Below are 22,970 nucleotides of genomic sequence, written 5' to 3' on the forward strand. Positions count from 1 at the left end.
TTTCACCTAAGAGATGGATCGTGGGCCTTCCTGGCTACACTGGCAAAGCAGGTTTCTGAAGGGGGCCTCATGGCCGGCTTGGCCAGTTTGCTCAAGAGAGTTCTGCCATCTGCAGGACCTGCCTGAGCGCCAGCCAGCCTTCTCCAGGTGGCACACCAGTCCCACCATCTGCTGTACAAGCCTCTTCATTCTGGGAAGTTCTATCTGGTACAGTAGCGTTACTCAAGAAAATAAGTATTGGATGGATGACTAGATGGATAGATGAGTGGATGGATATATTTTAAAAGTTGTAAATCATGAGTAAGGCTATGGCAACATATTTATTGTGTTGATTAACTATGAAACACTGTGCTCAGGATATTAGTATGCTATGATTACATATTGGTTTGGGGTTTTTTTAGTTTAGTTTAGTTTAGTTTTGTGGTACTAGGGATTGAACGCAGGGGCATTCCTTTGAGTTACACCCCCAGCACTATTTTTTATTCTTTATTTTGAAACAAGGTCTCAGTGAGTTGCAAAGGGCCTCACTAAGTAACTCAGGCTGGCTGTCAATCTGGATCCTCCTGTCTTAGCCTCCCAGATGCTGGGATTACAAGCATGCACCACCACGCCTGGCTTATTTAGTTTTTTGTTTGGTTTGGCTTGGTTTTTGCTTTTGTTTGTTTGTTTTGATTTTGCAGAGATCTATCTATCTTTCTTTCTTTCTTTCTTTCTTTCTCTTCTTTTCTTTTCTTTTTTAATTTGGGGTTGAACCCAGGAGCATTTTACCTTTGATTTAAACCCCCAGTCTTGCCGGGCGTGGTGGCGACGCTTGTATTCCCCACGCTTGGGAGGCAGAGACAGGAGGATCACGCTACTTCGAAGCCAGCCTCGGTGGCTTAAGAGACCCTGTTTCCAAATAAAAAGTATAAAATAGGTCTGGGAGTGTACTCTGGAGGTAGAAGGATTTCCAGGAACCCCAGGACCACCAAAAAAATAAATAAATAAAATAAAGTCTTTTTTTTTTTTTAATGGGATCTTGCTAGGTTGCAGAGAGTCTCACTATTTTGCTGAGGCTGGCCTCAAATCTGCAATCTTCCTGTCTCGACCTCCCAAGTACTAAGATTACAGACATGTACCACCATGACTGATGACTGTCCAAAGTTTTCTTTTTTTTTTTAAACACATTAACTCATGGAATCCTTACTACAGTTCTGTGAGTAGCCATATCATTTTACAGATGGAAATAGAATAGCAACAAGAAATATTAGGCAGCTCTTCTAAAGTCGTAGCAGATTCGCATGAAGTCAGGATTAGTAATTAAGTCTCTAGTTTTTTGTTTTGTTTTGTTTTGTTTTGTTTTGTTTTGTTTTTTTGCGGGTCTGGGAATGGAACCCAGGGGCATTTGACCTCCGAGCTACATCCCCTGCCCTATTTTTTATTCTTTATTTTGAAACCGGGTCTCACTGAGTTGCAGAGGGCCTCACTAAGTAGCTGAGGCTGTCCGCGAACCGCGATCCTCCAGGTCTCAGCCTCCCGAATGCTGGGATTACAAGCATGCGCCACCACGCCCGGCAAGTCTCTAGATTATTGATGCAAATATGTTATCCCAGCCATAACTGATATAAGCATTTATTGTATGGACCAAATAGGCATCAACGCCATGGGAATCTTGGTGGTTATATAGAGAACCAAGTTGCACACGGAAGAAGACCTATCTCTCTCTCTGCCCCCAAGAAGACCCCAACACAGACAGACTCAGCAATGGCCCTGAAGAACTGACCCTGTGGCTAATAGATGCAATCATTGATTGGTCGTTGGCTTGCCATTTAATGAAAAAACCTGAGTGAGCGCATCGAAAATCAGAATTCTCAGTTCTAATGTGAGTCAGTCAAGCAAAAAGCAGAAGTTGGGCCTCTGTGGTGCTGTGCCAGCCACTGGGAAAGCTACACTGGAACCTCCGCCCTGAAGAAACTTCAGGTGAAAAGAATCAAACCTTTACAAACAAAAAAAAATAAAAACACAGACACAGAGGAAGACACGGGAAGTTCTAGGAAGAGGGACAATGGATAAAACCCGAGGAAGGAGTGGTCACTTCGCTCTACGGTAAGCGGGGAGGACGTTGAAGGAGCTGAATGAAGTCTGAGTAAGACATGAGAGGAAGGTGGTATTTTGATGGATGGAGAGAACAGAGGGACTATTTTGTCTCGAAATGAATGGAAATAAGACAGCATAACTGAAAGCTGTGTGTTTAAAATGAAGCAAAATAAAGCAGCAGAATGTACCCAAAGGTAGAATCAGCCGGCCATGGGGAGAGGCCGTAGGGCAGTGTTAAAGAGTATAGACATGAGCGTTTATCAGCGTAGTACTGAGGTCCAAACCATCGCTTCACCAGGGACGTCTAGGGTCAAATTCAAGAGCTGAACTGCTATGAATCTTACAACTATTAAAGATCATTGTGGATAAAATTAACTGAGGCGGTATTTCTAAGTAGAAAGTTGATACCTATGGAAAAATGTGATCCTTTAAAGGAAAAACAAATACTATTTGTGCATCAGTCTCCAGATACAGACTTGCTAACTCAGACCTGGTTTGTGACCTTCAGGTACCCCTGGGAAATGCTGCCTGGGATGGCTCCCTGGCCTGAGCCCACACCCACCTGTGGCCAGCATCGTGCACTTCCTCCTGACCGTCATCTCCTGGGTCCCAGCCAGCCTCAGAGGCCCCTGAGCAGTCACAGAAAAACAGTTACAACTGGCTGATTATTTTGTTACTTGTTGCTTGAAAAAACCACATCACCTTCAGAAATAACCAATTCTTCTGTATCTCTCCAGTGTCAACTTCAAATATCCACTTGGATCCCCAAAATAAGTCAAATTAAATGGGCTCACGGGACGTGGTGGCACATGCCTGTAATCCCAGTACATGGGAGGCTGAGAAAGAGGATCACAGACTCAAGGCCAGCACCAACAACTTAATAAGAGCCTATTTCAAGATAAAAAATAAAAGGGGCTAAGGGTACTGCTTGGAAGTAAAATGCCCTTGGGTTCAATTTCCAGTATCACAACAAATAAATAAATGGGCTATTTGTATTTGTGTGGTTGGAAGTGGAGCCTGGGCAGAGTCAAAGAGGCAAGATACTGATTATTATAGAATAATCCTTGACCGTCTATTCTTTAAAAAGCAAACAAGCGCAGAAGTTCTCCATCAGATAGTAACTTCGTGTTCTGCCTACATCATTGTGTTTTGCAAGACCCAGTGTTGATTCCCAACTGACCTTGGCCTTTGTGTAAAATATTCATACTTCACATTGCATGGAATGCTGGCATTTAAATGCTCTAAAAAATGTTTAGAATAGGAATGCATGGGGGGGATGGGAGGGGAAGAGGGAAATTCTTTAATGTTCACGATGAACATTCACAGACACATCAAAGTCAACGAGAGAAGGAAGGAGTGGGAGAAAATGGGGTGGGAATTGGGCTAATTGGGTGATGTGTGCATGTATGTCTCTACCATCCTGTACTCCACTAAGATGCATGACTACAATGCGTCAATAAAAGAATAAAAAAAAAGAAATAGGAATCCAAACATTCATCAAGGAAAATTCTAATGATAAAACCTCCAATTAATGGGAGGAGGGAAAGGCAAAAAGAAAATAAGCCCTGATCAGGTAAGATGCTCACTAGGTCATTCTAAGTTCAAACAAGTGGAACATAAGAGAAGGTGACTAGGATCAGACCTGAAACTAAAACAAGAGCTCCCAGTCTCAGGGTCCCGATGTTTATAGACAGTCCTTCAGAAATATGGAACACAGTTGCTTCATAATAGCCTAAAATGTAAACCCGTACAGGAATCCACCACTGTTTATTCATCAGTTTTCTCAGCAAACACTTAGCAGGTGTCTGTAAGAAGCATCAGAAGAATGAGATGAATATCGACAGGAAAAAAGAGCAAATTATGAAGAGCCTCGTGGGCCATGCCATGAAAATATTTTGTCCTATAGACTTTTGGAAAGCTGTCCATGTTTGTAGGCCACCTAATGACATAAAAAAAAACACACAGAGATGATTTTGGAGGTCATGTGGACTGATTGAGAAGAAAATAGATGCAGGAAGAGATATAAGAAGGATTTGGAAATGATCCAAGAAAAAAAGAACAAATGTAAGAACAATGATGATATTTACATTAAAATGATGATAACGGCAATGGTGATGATGATGGTGATGAGGGTGATGACAGTGATGGTGATGGTGATGATGATGATGGTGATGATGATGGTGATGGTGATGATGATGGTGATGACCATGGTGATGATGATGGTGATGATGGTGATGACCATGGTGGTGATGATGGTGATGATGACAATGTTGATGGTGATGATGATGGTGATGGTGATGATGATGGTGATGATAATGTTGATGGTGATGTTGATGATGGTGATGATAAAGATGATGGTGGTGATGATGGTGATGGTGAAAATGATGATGATGGTAATAATCATGATGATGATGGTTATAATTATTATTATTATTATTATTATTATTATTATTATTCCAACAACCTCAAGAGGCATGGAAAAGAGAGAACAAGTAAAGGAAGTTTCTAGAACAAATCGGAACTTTTCCTATGACATAATGTAACATAAAGAATCATCAAAGATAAGTGAGGTTCCTAGTTTGGGCAACTGAATAAATGGTGGCATGGTGACTGAGATCATGGATGGGAATGGATCTGAGTTGATGCCCAACTCAGGTGCCTCTCTTATGATCCCCAGACTCTGTGAGCATGGTGTGGTGTGTGTGTGTGTGTGTGTGTGTGTGTGTGTGTGTGTGTGTGCTACTGGAGATTGAACCCAAGAGTTTTCTACCTCTGAGCCATGCCCCCAGCCCTGTTTTATTTTTTATTTTAAAACATGGTCTCTCTAAGTTGCCATGTGCTGCTGCAATCCTCAAGCCTGCAATCCCCTTGTCTCAGCCTCCTAAGTACTGAGATTACTGAGTGTAATTTCCTCTGTAGCTACAAAGTCCTCTGGAAAATCAGTCTTAGCCCTGGCAACCACCTTGCCCCAGAGTGCCTGGAAGATAGCACCTTTCCCTCAAAACAGCCTCAAACACTGATGGACTGCTGTGGATTATGAACAGCCAGGCCATCTGCCCCAAAGAGTAGCAAACTATGGAGCCACCCACTCTTTGGCTCTCCCCAGGGACAGAAGGGCTGGGCTAAGGTTAGACGTCTTTGCTGAGCCTTCTTTCCTGCTCAGTTTCTTTACAAATTATCTCCTGAGGCCACTCACTCCCTCAATAAACACATTATCAGAGAATAACTGTCACAGCCAGCCTTTGTTTCTAGGGAAACCCAACTAAGACAGAGAGCAAGATAATGAGAAGAGAAGATGCTTTAGAGGCAAGGTGTGATATCAGTTTGAGAAAATAGCATTAAAAAGGAGAGTCTGGAATCAAGTATCAGACAACCATGGCTTCCTATCTACAACTCACTGGCCCCCTAATCTTGGACAAGTTATTTATCCATGACTGGGTCACAGGGTGCTGTAGTGTTATTGTCTTCAGTGCCACCACTGCTCGGTGGCATCCAGGGTTGATGGAGACCAAAACCAGTTATCTTCCCCTGGGCCAGCTCTCTCCGTTCACCTCAGAGTGGAGCTCAGATATCATCATTTCCACATGTGCCTAGAAGTGAAACTTTGGAGGAAGTACAGATTAGCCTTTCTGCAGCTCAACTTCCCTATCTGCAAGGTAGAATTCTTAAATGAATCCAGGATGTAATCATGAGGATAAGATGAAATGACCCAGCAGAGCAGAGTCGAGGAAAAGGAGCGAAGTGCAAGCCCAGCACGCGGAGTTTTCATCAGTGGTCCTCCTGGGGGGATGTCCAGGAGAGAGGGCAGCTCCGGGGACTCCTGATGAGGGCCACTGGGCTCTACTCCAAATGTTTGTCTCCTCTCCCTCCCTTCTTGTTAAAGGAAAGCAAGAAAAAGCCTCCCAAATGGGATGGAGTTTTGATTATTCTCTCCAGAGCCCTCATGTATTTTACACCGAGTTGAAGGTGAAAGGCTCGAGGACAGGCTGAAGGGGTACAAAGCCAGGACCGCTCCCTGACACTGTCCTGCACTTTAGGCATTCTCGTAAACGAGCCCTGCCCTTCATCTCGAGCTTTGATGGCACTGAGCATGCCTTATTTATAGACAACTGGGACAGAACTTCAAAGGGGGCACAGAGCCAAGGTGGAGATGTGCAGGGAACACTCTGAAGTGCTCAGCTCTCAAGCTCAGAATGGAAAGAACAGTGCCCAGCAGCTTCTGGGACCCCACTCTGAGCCGTGCCAAGAATGTCCACTTGTCCCCCAGCAGCCGATGGCCAGAGCCCTTCATGTCAATCCCAGAAACGCAGCTGTCAGCCAAGGCAGGTGACACGGGGGGCTTTAGTTGACTTCCTGACACCATCAAACTCTCATATTTACCAGATTAATCCACAGCCATAAGAAGACAGTGTACTTTCAAAAAATGGACACCTAGCTGTTTCCCTAAGATCTTTAAAAATGAACAAATAAGCCAGGCTTGGTGCTACATACTTGTAATCCCAGTACTTGGGAGGCTAAGACAGAAGGATCGCTGGTTCACAGCCAGCCTCAGCTGCTTAGGTATTCTGCAACTTAGTGAAATTCTGCTTCAAAAAATAAATAAGGCATATTACAGACAGGCATTGTGGCATGGGCCTGTAATTCCAGGATTTGGGAGGCTGAGAAAGGAGGATTGAAGGTTTGTGGCCAGCCTCAGCAATTTGTGCTTGTGAGGTCCTCTGCAATTTAGTGGTGAGACCTGGTTTCAAAAGTTAAAAAAAGAAGGAGGAGGAGGAGGGGGGAGGAGGAGGAGGAGGAGGAGGAGGAGGAGGAGGAGGAGGAGGAGATGATGATCAGGCTGGGAATGGACCTTTGAGATAGAATGCCCCTGGGTTTGATCCCAGTATTGCAAAAATATAAAAATAAAAAAAGAACAAATAGAAGGAGTAGGAGGGGAAGTGGAGGGAAAGACACCAAGTGCTGTGTGCCTGTTTGACTGTATCACTTTGAACCCCACTATGATGTATAATTACTATGCATTGGTGAAAGTATTTTGAAAATGAACAAATAAAGAATCAAGATAGAGAGAGGACTGAGTTGTGGCCTCCCAAAGATGCCTTCCCAGGACCTCTGAATCTCTCACCTTACAGACTCAAAAAGACCTGGCTTATGTGAATAAGATGGGTCTTGGGATGGGAGGTTGCCCGGGATTACCCAGTAGGGCTCAGTGTAATCATAGAGTCCTTATAAAAGGAAGGCAGGAGATCCAGATCATCCTGGGAAATGTGATGGAAGTAGAGTTTGACGTGATCCAAGAAAGAGTCCACGAGCCCAGGAATGCAGGTGCCTCCAGAAGCTGAGAAGGGCCAGAAAACAGATCCGCCTCAGAGCTTCCAGAAGGACAAGCCCGGCCAACACCTCAGCGCTATCCCCAGGAGACTGATTTGGGACTTAGGTCTCCTGGAATGGTACAATAAGAAACTGATGTTGTTTTAAAAAAGTGTTTGGCACTTTGTTACAGCAGACCTAAGGAACTGACACAGTCAGGGATGAATGGCATGTGGTCCCATGAGAAGAGACGTGTCCTCCGGGGCACAGTGGCTCATGCCTGTAATTCTAGTGCTTGGGATGCTCACAGGTTTGATGCCAGTATGCAGTAAATTGTCAAGATCTTATTTCTTAATTAAAAAATAAAAAGGACTGCAGATGCAGCTCAGAGACATGGTGCCTCTGGGTTCAATCCCCAGGACCAAAAAAAAAAAAAAAATTTAACTTAACTTTTTAAAAAGTATGTGTTCCTATTTAAAGACATTGGTGCAATTACCCATAAAACAGCAGGCTACTTGCCTCCTGGGTTGCCCCTTCAATATTTCAACCTTTCTCTTCTCTTACCTCCTTTAAAAGCACACACAATCCAGGTGTGGTGGCGCACACTTGTAATCCCAGCATTTGGGAGGCTGAGGCAGGAGGATCGTGGTTCATGGACAGCCTCAGCTACTTAGTGAGGCCCTGCGCAACTCAGCGAGACCCTGTTTCAAAATAAACAATAAAAAATAGGGCAGGTGTGTAGCTCGGAGGTAGAATGTCCCTGGGTTCCATCCCCCAAAAAAGCACACACAAAAAATTAAGAAACAAATCCTTAATTGAGATCCAAACTAATTCTAGTAATTTATATATCAGGACAGGGATCAAAATGTGACAGAATCAAAGCCCCTCATCTTGTACTCAGCCAAACCCTAGAGAACAGATTCCAGGTGGAGGTGGACCCTTTAACCATACAAGCCACAGACGAATCATTCTCTGAGCTCCTCTCTCATTACCTCCAAAGTCCCCAATGACATAAGTCCCGAGTCCTGGATTAATTAAAGACAAAGACCTTTGACAGCAATGGACCGTGCTGTGGACACGAGAGAGCAAAGGGGTATGGGTCTCGTTCCCCAGGCTTTGTTATTTGTGCAGGATTCAACTTTGAATCCCTGTGCATCTCCTTGGTCACCAGACTGATGCTCCATCACCACACCCCTCTCTTCCTCCTGGTTCCCAGGTGTGTGATTTTAATGAGTCACCTGATTCAAATAAGGTGACTTTAACTCAAGGTTGGGGCTGGAGCCGCACAGAGCCTCGTAGGTGGCGATTTAAGGTCATTGAGCTAAATTAGGAGCTAGACCAGATTTGCGTTCTGACACCCACCTCGGAGCAGCCTCTTCCTCCCGCTTCCTTCACCTCCGTTGTCCCATTTTGCTCTGGCAAAGTCTGCCAGCAAGGGCTGTTTCCCTGGGTCTTTCACAAGAGGCACAGGTGTACAGCAAAAGCTGAGGACGCCCTCCAGCGCCCGACCTCCTTTTGCTCTGACTCACTGCGGATGGGACCATCTCCGGGACTGACTCCCCTGCTGTAAGACGAGGGGCTCTTGGGAAAGGCTGGAAGATCCTAATTCGACCCCTGCATTTCCCCCAATCTCTTTGTCTTTCCATTTTTTTTTTTTTCCTGCTGTCAGACAAGTGAGCAGCTGATCTGTTTCTTTTGAATAGTAGATGAGAGACTAATTGTGAATGCACTTTTAGTTTTGATTTGTGCTTGTGGGGGAATTGAACCCAGGGCTACACCCCCAGCCCTATTTTATTATTATTACTATTAGTAGTAGTAGTATCTTTCTAAACTGTAAAGTAGGGTCTTTCTAAACTGCTAAGGCTGGCCTTGAACCTTTCTATCCTCCTGTCTCTGCCTCCCAAGTGCTGGGATTACAGTTATGAGCCACCATGCCTGGCTTGCAAATGCACTCTCTGCATTATAACGTGCCCTCAAAGCTAGGCATGGTAGTGCATGCCTGTAATCCCAGTACTTTGGAGGCTGAGACAAAAGGACCTGGGTTCGCGGCCAGCCTCAGCTACTTAGTGAGGCCCTCCCTGACCTAGTGAGACCCTGTTTCAAAAATAAGAATAAAAAATCAGGATGGGGTGTAGCTTGGGGGTAGAATGTCCCTGGGTTCAACCCTCAGCACCACAAAAAAAGTACCCTCAAATGCAAATGTTTTGTGTTATTTGGAAATTTTACTAAGAGCACGTTTTCGTCCATAACATTACATGTGATTAAAAAAGAGAGAGAGGGAGAGTGCTGGGGATTAAGTAGTAATAATATGCTCCAGAGCCAAATGATGGAAATAATATGAGTTTGATTGATTTTAATAAATCAGTCAATTTAAATTATATCTTATAATGTTATGTTTCAAGTTGGATTGGAAACTCAACTGAAATGAAAAGACAAGAAAAATAATTAAATGAAACATTTTTTTAAAAGTGCAAGTTGTTAAATTTCTGATAATCCACTTCCATAAAACGTTGAAGTGAGCGCTGGAAGGGCCTGACCCCCCCACCAGTCACCCTCCAGAAGTCCCCCTGCCTCCCCGCCTCCTGACTCATCACCTCTCTTTAGAGCCTCCTAATCCCCTGCACACACTTGACAGCCATCTCCAGAGCTTCCCAAGGGCAACAGGAGATTCCTGAAACATGATTCCCAGCTCCCTATCCCAGGAACAGTTGTTCTCAGTGGAAAAAATCTCCCTGTGGTATTCGGCCCCATTGGCAGTCTGATGAGGAAGGGGAAATTTTGCAAGGGATTTGATGGCACCGCGCCTTGGCCCCACCTGCTCCCTCGCCTTCTGAAGGGAGGCAGCTGTCCTCAGAGCATGCCATCTTCTGCCCAAGAATTAGAAGATCTGACTGCACTGCTAGGTGCTCTGGAGCCAGAGGCTGCCTGCAGCCGCCACGTGGAACACCCTGGCATAAGTGAGAGGGTCATTCATGGCAAACAGCTGCTCCTCGGAAATCCTGAGCGAGACCAGAGCGAATCGTGCCAAGTTTCCATTTAGAATAAAATGTAATGAACTTAACTTTTTAAAAGGGGGAAAGTGGAAGGGAGAAGAATATGGAATTGGATTTTTTTTTCATGTATATCCTTCAACACTGAGCTTTTTATTGTAAACACTTAATTTTTATTGTGTTTTATTTTATTGGTACATTGCAATCATGCATCCTAGTGAGGTTCAATGTGTTAGATAAAACATACATCACACAGCTCTTTTTTTTTTTTTTTGCTTTATATCCCACCCCACTCCCCCTCCACTCTTCCTGGATAAGTCAGTGAAATTGGTGATACGTTCACATATTGCCATGGTATTATCAGACTTCTCTGGCCCTCCTATGTCCACTCCCTACTCTCATCGCCAACCCCTTTCAAGATCTATTTACAAATCTTTCTTTGCACTAAAGTCCTTTATGCTTCCTATTTTTCTCTCTAGCTTCCACTAATGAGAGAAAACATATCACACTAGACTTTCTGAGCATATAATATTCTCCAAGTTCCCTCCATTTTTCTCCAAGGACACAATTTTGTTCTTCTCTACGGCTAAGAAAAATTCTACTGTGTTTCTGCCATGTTTTCTTAATATATTTCTCTGTTGATGAACAACTGGGGTGGTTCTATAATTTGGTTATTGTGAATTAGGCTGCTGCAAACATGGGTATGCATGTTTCTCTATAGTATTCTGACTTTAGTTATGTAATTAATTTTAAAGATATTTGTGTCAGGCATGGTGGCGCACACCTGTAATCCCAGTACTTGGGGAGGCTGAGACAGGAGGATCGCAGGTTTGAAGACAGCCTCAATAAGTAATGAGACTCTCATTAACTTAGGAAGACCCTGGTTAAAAAAAAAACAAAACTAAATAAGTCTGGGAGTATAGGTCAGAGGTAGAATGCCCTTGGGTTCAATCCCCAATATAAACTAATTAATTAATTAATTAATTAATGTATTTTAAGTAGAAAAACTGAAAAGTAAATACGTGCTTTTCTACAACTGATTCAGAATAAAACAAAGATCAGAATGTTCATAGACCTATGCAAGGTCTCATTTTCAATTGGACATTCTTCCATCAGTCTTGCCCTCGTTATTCCTTGAGCTATCTGACCCCCCACTTCTAGGGAACCCTGAGTCACAGCGAAGTATTGTCAGTATCTCAACAGCACTTTCTCACAGCCAGTTGGAGGGTGGGGCAGACTCTGGGGTAACACAGAAGGGAGGCTGAAAACAGAACTGAGTGTGTCCTTCAGTATGCTTGGGGCATTGGTCCTAGGACTCTCTGAGAGTACCACAGCTCATGGATGCTCAAGTCCCTATTATAAAATGATACCGTATTTGCATGTAACCTATGTACATCCTCCCATATACTTTACATTGTCTCTAGATTATTTATAACACCCAGTACATTTCAAACACTATGTAAGAGTTGTTATACTGAATCACTTAGGGAATAATGACAACAAAAATGTCTGTATGTATTTGGTACAAACACAACTTTTAAAAAATATTTTCTATCCACAGTTCTGTATATATGGAACCTGCAGGTGGGGAAGTCTGAGAAATCATCATGAAAAAGACACAGATAGGATTCAGGAGGAAGAAGAGATTGGCCTTTAAGGTTTCTGGTAGAGACTGAGTAGTCCCATGACCCTCAAGATAGCAAATGAATCTTCCCAGAGAGAAATAGCCATCGGAACTATAAAAATATTTGGCCAGTTTTGGTCTCATAGGTGCAACATGATACTGAGTTTTGTTTATCATCCACTTCCATGGCTTCATGAGCTATCTGTGTGCCGATGACTCAAACCATCTGAGCTCCTGACCTGAATACCCAACTGCCAACACAGTATTTCCACTCAAGCATCTCTCAGGCACTGAAACCCAGCAGATCTAAAGACTTTAAGCCCTTGATCTTCTGCCCCAAATCTCTTCCTCCTCCAGTCTTTTCTGTCTCCAGGAATAGAACACCCATCCACACAGGTACTCACGCTGGAAACCATAGGTTCCTTCTTGACACAGCCTAGTTCCCCTCTTCTAATGATCACCAAACCCTGCAGATTCAGCCTTTTAACTATTTCAGATTCACCATCCTTACTGCCATCCCCATAGGCAAGCAGGTGCCACCCCCTAAGTTGTCACTTGAGTCTCCATTTACTCTCCCAACCCATTTGTCCCAAGTACCTAAATTGATCTCTGTTCGGTGGAAATCTAATGATTCTTTTCTCCTTAAAATCATTTATAGATTTTCTAATAAAACCCAGATTTTATAATGAAGGCCGCTCAAGCTCCTCCTAATCTTTTATTCACTCAAAAAATGTTTACTGAGAACTGCTGTGTGCCAAGCACTGCTTAATCCCTAAAATTCAGCAATGAATGATACATAAAAACCCTGCTCTCAGAGAACTTGAAATCTAGTGGTAGAAGAGGAAAAATTGAGGAAAGTAAGCAAAATAGGTAACAGTTTAGGCGGTAACTGTTATGTTCCAAAGACAAAAATCAAGGGAAAGAAGGGAGAGGTGTCTAAATGACTAAAATCTGTAATAGGGAAGCAAGGGACGCTCTTGGTAAAAACACAGGAAGATCTAGAAGCAAGCGTATAGATATCTCAGTGAGAAGTTTCCCAGCATAAGATGAGGAAGTGCTAAGACCCAGAGGAAGGATCCTGTCTTCATGTTCTGCACTTAGTGAGCAGGCAAGAAGAAAAGAGACGGTGGGTGGTTTTCTGAGAGGTAGAGAATGAGAGAACATAAAGGGGAAGGGAGAATGAAGAATGTTAAATTTGAGATGTCTTAAACTTCCAGATGAGTCAAGTGGGAAGTTGAACACAGGAGGAGAAAGGCTGGGCAGAAGAAAATCTGAAGTCACCTGGAGATGGAGACTAATTGACCTCACGTCACCCGGGTATGGGTATGACGTAATCTGAAATCACCTGTGTATGGGTGCTGATCAATCTGAAGTCACCTGGGTGTGAGCACTTCAGTAATCTGAAATCACCGATCTATGGAGACTGAGTGATGTAAAATCATCTGGGTATGAGTACTGAGTAAAAGTACATAAAATATATATATATCTTTGGCCCTAGGGAGAGATCATTACTAGAGCCCAGTTTGGGGTCACCAGGACAATCCAGCTTTTAGGGCCACACAAAAGAGAAGAGTCAAGGAAGAGTAACTGAGAAGATACAACAGTGATTTCAAAGCTGCTGAGATGCCATAATAGGACTAGAAAAATCATCACTGGCCTTGGCAATGTGACAAGACACTGGTGACCACTGCAGGGAGAACAGAAGTCCATATGTTAGGGAGGAGAGCATCAGAAAAGCAAATGCAGACACAATGGACAACCTGGTTGAGAAGTTTGCTGTGGCAGGTGTGTTGTTGTTTTGTTAATGGCCATCTTGAAGAGTTCTTATATAACAATGGAAAAGATGTAAGAGAGGGAGATTGGTTCTCATTGAGGGGCATCATCAGGCTTTGTACTAATTAATTCCAAGTTCCCAAAGCTGCCTTCCACTTGAACTTTCCTACCTTTCAGAATCAGAGATTGTGCCTCCAGATGTGGCCAATTTGGGGGGTAAAAGATGGTCCTTAGTCACCAGAAGACTGAATGCTAGAGTATGAATGAGTTTATTCAAATCCAATAGCATAGCTAAGAAAAAACTCCAGATGCAGGCCACCAAGAGAGTAGGTCAGCTATGGCACCAATGACATCAGCTGGTTAGTGGGGGGTGGTCTACAAAACAAGCCTGCTTCTGACTGTGAAGGATATCTCAATAGGGAGGACAAAAATGCTACTAACTCATTTTAATATCTACAGCACCTACTATAATAGTAGGCATATAGGAGCTTTTCAATAAAGGTTTATTGGATGGAAGAAGGAAGGAAGGAAGGAAGGAATGAAGGAAGGAAGGAAGGAAGGAAGGGAGGGAGGGTTACATAAAATGTAGGATTGTTGCCCTCCTCATGGTTCTAATGACCAGCATGAGCTTCAGTATGACTGCTTTGTTTAAAACTCTTCAGGAACACCAATTAAAGAAAGCCCTTGTTGAAATTTGAATTTATTATTCATTCACCCCTTCTCAACACATGCCTGTAAAACTCATACAGAAACACCAATATAGAGTATGGTTATTTTTTAGAAATTGGCATGGGACCCCCACTTGATTGGCAAAAGTTTAAACTTTTTTTTTTCCTGTACTGGTGATGGAACCCAGGGCCATTCTACCTCCGCACTATACCCCTAACCCTATTTTTATTTTTTTTATTTTTTATTTTTTGGTGGTGCTGGGGTTCTGGAAGCTCTTCTACCTCCGGGCTACACTCCCAGACCTATTTTATATTTTTTTATTTGGAAACAGGGTCTCTTAAGCCAGTGCGGCTGGCTCCGAACCAGCGCGATTCTCCTGTGTCCTCCTCCCAAGCACAGGGATTACAAGTGTGCGCCACCACGCCCGGCCTTTATTTTTTAAATTTTAAAACAGGATCTCACTTAGTTTCAAAGGGCCTCACTAAGTAGCTGAGGATGTCCTCGAATCGAGATCTTCCTGTCTCAGCCTCCCAAGTGCTGGGATTATAAGTGTGCACCACCACACCCGGCTAAAAGTTTTTACTTATTATTTGCAGAGAAAGAAAATAAGTTCACAGGACTGTCTTTCCCTCGTCTTCAAAGAAACATTTAGGATGCCATAAAGATCAACATGACAGAAAGCCCAGGAACAGCCTTGCAAGGAGAGGTTCTTCAGCATTCTCTTGGAAATGGAAGTGAGCCCAGTGGTAATGCCACCCACCAGGGTGGTGAAGCTGCCCACCCTGATAAGAAAATCCAAAAAAAAAAAAAATACAGCGATGGATTTTCTGTCTCCAAAAAAGAACCTGGAATCGTGCCTCTCTGAGCTGGGCAAAGAAGCCAAAGGGAAGCAAACCCTCTGCGGCTGCTCCTGTTTCACTCGCCAGCCGCCGGGTCTGCTTAGACCAGCGATTTATGGTTCCTGCAGCTGCCCTGACAACAGGTTTGGGGCTTCTTTGGTTTCAGCCATCAGCTCTGCCCCGTGTCCCCTCCGAAGTGTGCCAGGGCTCGGGAGGTGTGCTACCCGCCACCCCATCACAGGGAAAGCAGGTGCTCTGGGGGAGGGGAAGATTAATGGGTCTCAGAATTGTCAGATTAATGGAGAACAGAGTGTCAACTCTGGCTCTCTGTGAACATCGTCCAAAATATGCTAGAAAGATAAAATATACCACTCAGTAGCATAAGATAGTGTCCCTCACACTTGCTTATTCCATGATTACAGATTTATGGGGCTAGCAGAGAGGACCAGCTGACTGCCTTGCTTCACGGTAAAGCAAAGACGTTGCTGATGCTGCAGTCTTCACTCAGTACTCATCCCCACCATCGGGGCCATTTATCATAATCAGAGGTCAACACGACATGCTCCAACTGGACCCATAATCTCATTACACCGCTGCCAAATGGATACCTGCCTACACGTGTCTCTCCCAACCAAGCCCCAACAATAGCAAAGACCTCTTCCTGTCTCTCAAACCCAGGCACCTCTCACCTTCTCCACTACCCTTGCTCAAGCCCCAATGCCTGTGTCTCCTAATGATCTTCCTCAAGCCTGGGAAATCTCTACATCTCGGTCCTACGCTGGCACTCCCTGATGTGACCTCACTGCACCATGTACCTTCCCTGAACACATGCAGATCCAGGGTCTTGGCTTAAGCTGCCAGACTATGGCTAAGGTTATGGGGCAGCGTCAGTCTCTTGGTCACGCTGCATTCCATAAGCATCAGCCTTAGCAGACAGGCCTGAGTTCTTCCCGCTGACCTTGAAGAAACAAACTACTATGCTGTAAGACACCCATGTTGAGGGCCATCTGGAACAGAATTGTGGGTGGCCCCTAAGACAGGAGGGAGGCCTCCAACCAGTGGTCAGCACGAAGCCAGGACTTGCAATCCTGCAACTGCAGTTTGCAAAAATCTGTGTGAACCGGAAGCAGATTCATCCCCACTTATGTGTGCAGATGAGAACACAGCCCGGGTGACGTGGACTGCAGCCCCAGCAGGGCCAGTCACACTGCGCTGGGTTAGTGAGGTAGCAAAGCGTGAGACGATATGTGTGCACTGTTCAAGCCTGCGAGTTTGTGGTCAATTCTTACTCGGCAATAGAAACTAATAAAAGCACTGATTAGTATCCACACTAATGAAAAGAGGGTCTGATCATTTGCTTCTGCAAGCCCCTATTCCCTTAACACCTCCATGCCCAAACTCATGCTTTCTATATCACTGAGGGCTCTGCCTCCTACTCATGTCCCGTAAACCCTGACACTCCCAGGGTGTCTTCTCTACGAGCTTTTTATATTCTCCTTGATCAATGTCATTTATTCCCTCTACCTCGGTGCTGAGGGTTCCCCGCATTCTTTTCCCCCCCTTAATTTTATATTGGTGCATTGTAGTCATACATCTTAATGGAGCACAAGATGGTGGAGGCACACATGCACACATCACTCATTGAGCCCTTCCCCAATTTCTATCCCATTCCGCTCCCCTCCCTCCTCCTCATGTTTGCCTTAGTGATTGACTTCAATATGTTTGTGAATGCTCATCATGTACATGAGGGAATCTCCCTCTTCCCCCTCCCATCATCCCCTCAGTTAGCTCACCGTATTTGCTCATCTGTGGTCTCTCCTTCATCTAGGGTTCCTCCTATGACCCTTTTTCTCCCTAGCTTCCAAGTATTACAGAAAGCAACCGTTTTTTACTTTTTTTGACTGATCTCAGCATAATGTTCTCCAGTTCCATCCATTTTCCCGCAAATGAAGTAATTGTGGGTTTTATGGCTGAGTAAAATCCCATTGTATACATGTCCCACAGTTTTGTAATCCATTCTTCTGTTGATGGACATCTTGGCTGGTTCCATGGTTTGGCTATGGTGAATTGTGCAGTACGGACATAGATACACATGCATTAGTTTGATAGTTTGGTTTCCTTTCTTTTGGGTAGATACCCAGAAGTGGTATTGCTGGATCATATGGTATATTTGTTCCCATTCTTCTGAGGATCCTCCATACTGTTTTCCAAAGTGGTTGCACTAATTTTCAATCCCACCAACAATGTATTAGAGTTCCCTTTTCTTTTTATTTTTTTTCCTATTTTTTAGTCTTTTTTTGGTGGTGCTAGGGTTCCTGGAAACCCTTCTACCTCGAGGCTACACTCCCAGACCTATTTTTTATATTTTTATTTGGAAACTGGGTCTCTTAAACCAGTGAGACTGGCTTCAAACCTGTGCAGTCCTCCCATCTCCACCTCCCAAATACGGGGATTACAAGCGTGCACCACCACGCCCGGCTACAATCTATATAATTTTTAACAATCCTGAGCCTTTCTACCCATGAGTATATCTCTCCATTCTTCAATCGTCCTTCATTTCTCTCGGCAGCGATTGGTCATTTGCAATGATAGAAGCACCTTGGTCTCCAGGACTCTGCTCTGTCTACTCTGAGTCAGCTGGGCTCCCCTTGCCTCCCTCTCCAGCACCTGGACACCGTCTCCAGGCTGTAATCTGGGGACTCTCAGAATTTCCCTCATTTGTTTTCAACTCTCAGGGACCACTACACATTTGTGAGTGTCCACTCTCTTCAAAGCTTGTTTTGTACCTTTTGTCTGAGCTTTCTGGTTGTTTCAGGCAGGAGGAGATAAAATGTCTCCATTACTCCATCTCAGCAGTACGGGTCATCTCTCCTCGGGTGGCTCTGTTTCTCCCCAGAATGCCATTCTGTTTTCTCTTGGGGCCTTTGCTGGTTCAGTTTCTTCCACTGACTCTTCTTACCTCTCAATACCCATCTTACATACTAACTTCTCTAAGGGCATCTCGCAAGCTATTTAAAACTCTCCCCTTCTCTTTGCTACCCAATTATTCTGACTATGGCCTTAATTCCCCCTTTTACCACTTTACATTCAAGTTTTCTGTTTCTATAACCGTCTTACCACACGTGTATAGTCCCCCAGTGAGGAGGGCCAAGATCACTCTCTGTCCTCACTGCCCAATGGAGACCTTGGCACAGAGTTGGTTCTCCATATTCTATGGTCTGACCTCCATCTCTGGGACACAGGTTAGAAGCGATGGGTAAGAAAAGCCCCTCTTCCCTCATAGACCGTAACCTCCAGGTGGGTTTCTCCTTCTGAAACCAACAGTCAGTTCCCCGCATTCAACTCCGCTCGGTGGAGTAAGTTGCTTCTAGACACCGATCACCAGAGCAAAGAGTGCTTTACAAACAGAAAGCTGAGGGCAACTCGTTCTCCAGACGCTGTGGAGCATGCCTGAGAGTTTCCACTTCTCGTTTTCGGCAGTGCTAAGTAGTTTACTTATGTTCATTTCTGTTGTGCTCATGTAAGAAAACAGCCTCTAATCTTTATTATTATTTTTTGTTTTTGTTTTTGTTTTGGTACTAGGGGTGGAACCCAGGGGCTTTCTACCTCCGAGCTACACTCCCAGACCCATTTTCTATTTTATTTGGAAACAGGGTCTCAATAAGTTGCTGAGAGCCTCACTAAGTAGCTGAGGCTGGCTTTGAACCTGCGCGATCCTCCTGTCTCAGCCTCCCAAGAGCTGGGATTGCAAGCGTGCGCCACCACGCCCGGCAGCCTCTTATCTTTAAAATTGCATCTTACTACTTACAAGTGAGGCTGAAGAGTTTTTCATAAATCATTTCTTAGGTGTCTCTCTTTAAACTGGGTTATAATCCCTACTTATGGCTGCACTGCTGGTCCGTTTCTCTCCTCCACCACAGACCCATTCTTCATCCTGCTATACCCTGCTGTGGGCCGTGGAGGCTGACTTTTCGGGACTGCACCTCATAGGCTCAGATTCAGAAGGAAGTCCCCACATCCCGAACACAAGCCCTCTCTGGTCTCCAACAAACCGTCCCTTCTCCTCATGTCTCCAGACCCACAGATGAAAATGGCTTTCTGCTTTCACTACCAGCTTTGTGATTTATTCATAATCTCAGTCCTGGACACAACTCTTGTCAGCGGCCCCTTATCCAAATGGGTCTTCTCTGAAATCCTTTGAAGAAGCCATTGCTTCCTGCTGGGACCGGATGGATACAATACCCTTAGCCTGTTTGTATATTATAATTTCACTTTAGCCAGCTGTAGCCAGTACTTTGGAGGCTGAGATAGGAGGATAACAAGTTTGTTGCCAGCCTCAGTGAGCCCTCTGCAACTTAGTGAGACCCTGTTTCAAAATAAAGAATGGGAAAATAAGGCTGGGGGTGTAGCTCGGAGGTAGAATGTCCCTAGGTTCAATTCCCAGTACCTCAAAAATTTAAATTAAATTTTAAAATAAAAAAGTAACTTCATTTATTCGCTTGTAGGAACTCTTTATATATAATGCATCCTGGGTCCATTACTCTTTGCTAATATATATCATGCAAATGTTTTCTTCTAATCTGAAGTTTGTCTTTTGAGCTAATCTTTGTAGTTCAGCTCAGCGGTTGAGACACCAAACCTGAGCTTTAAAAAAATATGTACTGTGACTTTTTCCCATATTTGCTTAGAAAACTTTTTAATGTATCCTTCTTAATTCTAATCCTGAGGTCAGTTTAATTCTTCCCAGGAGTTAACGATAATCTTGATTACATCATGCTAATTTAGCATCCATTTTTATTTATTTATTTATTTATTTATTTATTTTATTGGTGGTACTGGGGTTCCTGGAAACCCTCTACCTCCAGGCTACACTCCCAGACCTATTTTATATTTTTATTTGGAAACAGGGTCTCTTAAACCAGCGAGGCTTGCTTCGAACCTGCGTGATCCTCCTGTCTCCACCTCCCAAGCGGGGATTACAAGTGTGCGCCACCACGCCCGGCTCCCGGCCTTTTATTTAAAGGTTCTTTCAAAAGGATTCACAGGTTGCTACAGGCTTTGACTACTGACATAGGTGAGCCATCCAAGCTCTCTGACTGTGTAGCTCCAGGACGTAAGGCATCTCGTCTTTGTGTTACCACTGCATCCTTAGCTCCTAGCAACAGTGCCTAGCGCAGTCAGCATGCAGTGCTGCGCGGATGAGCAGGGGGGCAGAAGGACTCTCCTGCGCGGATGAGCAGGGGGGCAGAAGGACTCTCCTGCTCTCGGTCCTGGGCTTTCATGATGCCCCATGACGTATAGACCTTGCTGTAATCCCAGTACTTAGGAGGCTGAGACAGGAGGATCAAAGGTTTGAGGCCAGTCTCAGCAACTTAGTGAAACCTTGTTTCCAAATAAAATATGAAATAGGACTGGGGGTCGAGCTCAGAGGTAGAATGGCCCTGGTTTCAATCCCCAGTACCAAAAATAATTTTTTTTAATAAAAGATAAAGCTTTATGTCTCCTTTTTCTCTATTCCTCCTCCTCCTCCTCCTCCTCCTCCTCCTCCTCCTCCTCCTCCTCCTCCTTCTCCTCCTCCTTCTTGTTCTTCCTGGGGAACTGAGGAATGAGTCCCAGAGTATTCTCCCTTTGAGCTATACCCCCAGCCATATTTCATTTTTTATTTTGCTAAGTTACCACATGCTGGCCTTGAGCCTGCAATCCTCCCATCTCTGCCTCCCAAGTACTGGGATTCTAGGCACGCACCACCGTCTCCTGGCTACCATGCCCAGCTCCTTTTATTTTGAAATAGTGTCTGCTAAGGAAAGAAAGCCATGTTCCTTCATTCTTATCGAACTGCTCTAAATAAAATAGTTTATTCAGTTGAGTCCTCTGCGGCTTCCCCGCCTGCAGAGCACAGGCTGAATGTCAAACATTTGCCTTGCTCTTTGGTCCTGTTTCCCACATTAACCACATTTAATCTAAATTCCAAAGCATCTTCCCGTGTGGTGAGGACAGGTTAATGATTGCCTTCTCACAGAAGTGCCAGCAGAATGGGCCTTCACAGAAGCCACTCCTGCCTTGTCCTCCCCTGAGGAGCAGCTGCCTCTGGACCCACCAACAGCCCCCTTGAAACTGGCTTGTATCCAAGGGCTCAAGACCCAGGCTGGTATCCGAGGCCCACTCACCTCTCAGTGCCTTCTTGGGCTCTGAAACCTTCTAGAAAAGACGCCTCTAAGATCTTTCTTAGAACGTTCCCTTTCTTGACATAAATCCTTTCCTGAGAAGCCAAAGTGCCATCTTTTTGCAGAAGGGAGATATCAGAGATACCATATCTAGGGTTCTCTGCCCCTCAAAAAAAAATGTAGGAGGGGGTTTCAGCATAAAGGCCTTTGTGCTTTGGGGGAAGTTCCTTCTGTTCAACAGGTTTTTGTTTTAAACATTAACGAGGCAACTTGCCAGTCCGGGTCTTGGCGGGCACAGCTGAGCTGGGGAAGCAGGTGGGAGGGAGCTTTCTGTGGATGGAGCCAGGCCAGGCAGTATGCACTCACCACAACTCTGCCGCCATTGTGAGAATCACCCTCCCCTTCTCCTTTGCGTGATTCCCGGGAGGATGGATGATCTGTCTCAATTTGTCCATCAGAGGATGAGGAGACCCTGTTTTGCTTTGGGGTAAACACTGAGGAGAAAAAGACTTGCTTCACTCAGAATCATTGCAAAAATTGTAGCCTCCAGCCCCAGCCCGTTGTGAAAGGAGGCGGGTAGTGGGGGTGGCAGCTCAAAAGGCAGCTGATAGGAAAGAGGAGAGGGTTTCACCAGTTGTCGCTCCAGAGAACTAAGGCCTTTCATATGTAACCTGAGTTCTGCCAGGGCCCCCACATACACTGGAATGCGGCAGCAGACGTGGTGTCATTAGCCCAAATGTCACCAGCACTTGCTCTTATCCACGTGCTCAGCAGAACTTTAGCTTCCAGCAAGGCCTCCTTAATACATCAAAATTTCCAAGACTCCCCAGGAAGGTTTTATATAGTCACACACCAGCTGCCAACGGCCTCTGCCAGGTCCCGCTGACCTCTGGGTGCTGCTGACTAATCAATGGATGCCATTCTACTTCCAATGCAATAAAAAAAAAGACACAAGTCCACACCATTCTAGATTCCATTTTAGTCCATTTTACCCCCCTTCAGTATTCAAAAGGTACATACATGGAGAGAAACATGGCCTGTTTGCATTTGTATGAGAAGATTCCTAGACGAAATTAATGATGGATGAAACTATCACTTGATTATTCAAGAAAGAGTATAGTTCAGAATAGTGGACTCCAAAGCCAGGCGTGGTGTGCATGCCTGTAATCCCAGTACTTAGGAGGTTGAGACAGGAAAATGGCAGGTTCAAGGACAGCCTCCGGAAGTAGTGAGACTCCCATCAACCTAGTGAGACCTGTTTCAGAATGAAAATAAAATAGGACTAGGGGTGTAGATCAGAGGTAGAATGCTCCTAGGTTTAATCTCCAGTACCACAAAAAAAAAAAAAGAAAAAGAAAAAGAAAAAGAATAGTAGAATCCAATCCAAGTGTAATTAAAAAATATACAAGGCAAATGCCTGGACCCTCCTCCCAGTTTTTATCTGTTTGTTTGCTTTTGGGCTCTCAGAGAAGAGTATAAAAGCTTGTAATTTATTTATTAAGAGAATTTATTTCATCATTTTATATGT

Source organism: Muscardinus avellanarius (assembly GCF_963383645.1).
Source record: "Muscardinus avellanarius genome assembly, chromosome: 8".
NCBI classification, from domain to species: domain Eukaryota; kingdom Metazoa; phylum Chordata; class Mammalia; order Rodentia; family Gliridae; genus Muscardinus; species Muscardinus avellanarius.